Source organism: Glycine soja, chromosome 18 (assembly GCF_004193775.1).
Source record: "Glycine soja cultivar W05 chromosome 18, ASM419377v2, whole genome shotgun sequence".
Lineage (NCBI taxonomy): Eukaryota > Viridiplantae > Streptophyta > Magnoliopsida > Fabales > Fabaceae > Glycine > Glycine soja.
Genome location: NC_041019.1, coordinates 44522602 through 44527309, shown reverse-complemented (window position 1 = coordinate 44527309; position 4708 = coordinate 44522602). Strand labels below are relative to the sequence as shown.

Sequence of the window (4708 nt, the reverse complement as noted above, 5' to 3'; positions counted from 1 at the left end):
ACTTTCATATTTTATTTTCCTATAAGTATTTGTAGAGAAATTTATCCAAATATAGTCTTAATACATGAAAGACAGACCAAACCAAATAATTTGTAAGAAAATTATGACTTTACATCTCAAATCATAGGGTGACACTAATTTTTAAGTGTAACAGATCATTGAATAATTCTACTGGGAACATTCATCTCAAAGACTGGAACATTTGGATCTTGAATTGGAGGTGTTACTAATAGGAGCATGGCTCAGAGTCTGTAAGGTATAAAAGGTGGAGGAGGATCCATCAATCTAAGCACCACTGCAACAATCAGTTCCTTAATGACAAGGGAATTGGATGACATCTCTTCTGCATCAAAGAAGCAGGTATCTTCAACAAGAAGTAAAACTCAAACACTTCTTGTTTCTATTCCCTATGGCAGTACAACCCAAAAAAGACTACAACAAAGAAAATCATCAATTGAAGTCGGTAGCAGTGGAAGCAGTAAAATTACAAACCATAGAGGACCTGGCAATGGCATGCCCCAAAAAACAAAAATTAATGGCAGAAATACATAGAGAATATCCATATTGGGTTCTGATAAATGTTCAATGGTAAGAACTCCAGTGAGGGAGAAAAAGGATAAAAAGATACCTGACATTGTTGAAATTGTGGACATAAAATATGGGAATGCAGAAAAGGCTTGGGCTACACCTTTGGCAAGTCGTCTTAAGAAGCTCAATTTTTCAAAGCTATCCAAGAGCATTATCTAGACCTGAAATTTTTAAAGGCTGAGGTCCCATTTGGCCAACCTGTTAGAATAGTAATTCCTATTAGTGGTAGTTATTTCTCTGTTTTAGACACATGGGGTATACAGACTTTCTGTTATAAATAAAAGGCTCGTGAACATGCATATGTGTATGTAACTTTGTACCTTTCACAGAATAAACCATTTATTTCTTGCTTTCTTTCTCTTTTCCTTAACAAGTGGTATCAAGAGCCTTAACGATTCTAGGAATCCAAGATCAAGGATGGGTCAAGACGGTGGCAATCTTCTGGCAAATCTATCGATCCTCAACGACAAGAATTGGCATCGGTGGTATGCACATATGAAGGTGATAGTTGGGTATCAAGAAGTCCTTGAGATCGTGGAGAAAGGGTATTCACCGCTTGCAGACGATGCTACAAAAGAATAGAAGGTGGCATATAATGAGAATAAGAAGAAAAACTACAAGGCTTTATGTTTGTTGACAACTAGATTATACAAGCAGAAGGCACTGGAGACATTTTGATCAGGAGAAAGGATGGCAACCAGGCAATGATCAAAGATGTCTTTTATGTTCCAGCAATGAAAAATAATCTCATCAGCATTGGTCAATTGATTGAAAAAGGCTTTAGTATGAACTTGCATTAGGGAATCTTGGAGTTGTATGACCCTAAGCATAGAAAGGTTCTCAAAACCCCACTCTTAGCCAACAGAATATTCCAAGTCACAATTGGCACTCTGAAATCCCAATGTCTGTCAGCTAAGTTTGAGATGAATGATTCTTGGATCTGGCATATGAGGTATGGGCATCTTAATTAACTTCAAAGATTTAAGTATGTTGCATACTAAGAACCTAGTCAATTGTCTCCCTCAAATTAAGAATTCACAAGTTGTATGTGAGAGATGTCTTGTTAGCAAACAACCTAGATCAACATTTGGGTCTTATGTCCCTAGTAGAGCAAGTGATTTGTTGAATATTATTTACTCAGATGTATGTGGCCCCTTTGAAGTTTCTTCCCTACGTGGCAACAAGTATTTTGTCTCATTTGTAAATGAATTCAGCAAGAAGTTATAGACCTATCCACTTAAAGCTAAGAATGAAGTATTTGATACCTTTAAGGTGTTCAAGATACTAGTGGAGAAACAGTTAGGGAAAAGTTTGAAAATCATAAGAACAGATGGTGGATGGGAGTTCACTTCTGGAGAATTCGAAAACTTCTGCAGAGATAATGGCATAATCCATGAGATCTCAACTCCATATACACCTCTGCATAATGGTGTTGCAGAAAGAAGAAATAGAACCATTATGAATATGCACTATTAGAAAATATGTTTTCTACATCGGTTATTTATGGTATTCAACATCGGATCAAAAACCGATGTTAAAAGTACCGACGTTGAAATTATTATCGTTAACATCGATTTTTTAAAAACCGATGTAAAAAACCGATGTTAACGTAAAATTACCAACATCGATTATATAAATAACCGATGTTGGTAATATGAATTACACCCAAAAAATGTATATTAATGTTGACAGTTAACATCGATTTTCCGAAAAAAACTGATGTTAACGAATGTGTTAATGTTGACAGTTAACATCGGTTTTTTTGGAAAAACCGATGTTAACGTACGTTTTGACAGTTAACATCGATTTTCCGTAAAAAAACCGATGTTAACGAATGTGTTAATGTTGACAGTTAACATCGGTTTTTTGTAAAAAAACCGATGTTAATATTGAAAACGTTAACATTGGTTTTCTATAATATTAACATCGGTTTTTTACAAAAAAAACCGATGTTAACGTATGTTAACATCGGTTTTTCCAAAAATCGATGTTAACTGTCAACATTAACAAATTTGTCAACATCGATTTTTCCAAAAAATCGATGTTAATATTGTTAACATCGGTTTTTTAAAAAAATCGATGTTAACTGTCAATATTAACACATTCGTTAACATCGGTTTTTCCAAAAAACCGTTGTTAATATACGTTAACATCGGTTTTTTAAAAAAACTGATGTTAACTGTCAATATTAACACATTCGTCAACATCGATTTTTTACAGAAAACCGATGTTGTTTTCAGGATTTTTTTTTTAAATACTGTCTATGTTTTTACAAAAAAACCAAAGTTTAACCTGTAAATTTAAAATCAGACCACACAGCACACAACATATATCATTTGCATTCTGCTTTCAAATAGGTTTTAACAGAAAACTAGCTATCAACAAAGGTTATTCAATGTTAAAATGAAACAACAATTGTAAAAAATATAATGCAAAGTATGTAAACTAATTAAGTAACCTAAAGTTACATAGTTGCCTAACATCCTATGTTTGATTTCTAACTTTTAGATAATGCTGTGCCCACTGGATGCGAAACGCCTTGAATCTCTCTGCTTCCAATGGTCTAACTTCATTAAAATACTGCATGATCAAATAAAAAATAAATTAATAATGTAATAACAATTATAAGAAAACCAACTTTGTTTGAAATAAACAATTACCGTCTCCCAATTATTCCTGAAAGATCCTAAGATTATCGTGGACATCCAGTGCATCACGTAATAGCCACATTTAGTGCTTCCTTTTTGTTTACTACACTAAATACATAATGAAATTTGGATATTAATTAAACGTTAACTACAATTAGTGTACACACACATAAAATATATATAAGTAGAAGTTTTATTTAAATCACGTACCTTAACAACAATCCACCTAGCAGCAGCCTTGGATTTAGGTTGTGGAGTATCATCAAGTCCTTTCAAAGCACTAGTGTTGAATATGAGGAACATTAAAATATTGATGTTGTTGAGTTATGCCAATGAAAATGTATTGAAAACAATACTGACCTGTTAATTATTCCCTTAAGGTAGTTGCCTGGTCTATTATGTAAAGAACAAAACCAGACAACTAGGTTTTCCTTAGGCAGAATGACAACCATTTATTAGTGTCCGCTGCAGTAGAGACGAATATGGGTTATTGTAGTAGTATAGATTATTTAAATTCAGTTGTTGTATTTGACTTACCCATTCAGGTAGGCTCCAAGGTAAACATGTTATTTTGAACTTTGCATCTAACTCTTGATGTAACTTTCGGATTTAAATTGCGATTGCCCAGATCTCTGAATGGACTGTGGCTCGAGGAATCCATACACATCGAAATTCCCTGCTCGCAGACTTGTCTCAGTCAGATGCCTGTGTTGTTAAGACAAAGTTAATTATGTATGAATTTAAAACAATTACTTTGGTAATTAACAGTAATCTAAAATGATTACAGAATCCACAACTATATAACAGATATACTGAGACATTGACCACCGTGTACAATTTCAGAGAGATCTTCGTGCTTTATGTAGAACGAGAAGTTTTGATTAAACACCCCGAATATGGTAGCACCCCACATAACCTGGAGAGGCTTAAAAAACAGTTGTGGGATGGTCAATGTCATCAGGTACAGGGGATCATCGACCTCATCATCCGAGCTTTCTGAAGGTTTTGCTGGAGACACTGCTGCCACAAATTAATGTTCTGATAAACGCTTTGATTACAGTGAACAAATTAATTAAAACAAAGAAACATATAATCAGAGTAAAATACATGTTCTGATAAACGCTTCACAAGATGTGTCGGCCAAGCAAGGAAAGTGTTAAGTGTCTGCCTCACTAAGGTAACCTCGTTAGTGGGTACATGAACGAGAGCCTCTGCATCTTTAACCTCTTCAACACCAACCTTGACTTGACCATGCAACAAAGGGATGTTGTGAGCTATTGTGGATCCCTCATAAAGTCTTCCTAGGACAACCAGGTGGGAAGGATTTTCTTCAATGTATAGCCCGCATTTGTCTTAGTCACTCGTCCCTGGGTCGTTCCCTGAGGGAGCAACACAACTCTCCTTTGTACTGACACGAGCACCTGAGGGACCAACCTCTGGCTCCGGAGGTAGTGCAAGTCCCTGTGATTGCA

General features: G+C 35.2%; 1 pseudogene; it reads left to right on the top strand.

Annotated features, from left to right (window-relative positions):
* Nucleotides 1–237: 237 nt before the first annotated feature.
* Nucleotides 238–747, top strand: LOC114396109 (annotated as a pseudogene).
* The last annotated feature ends 3961 nt before the right edge of the window (nt 748–4708 follow it).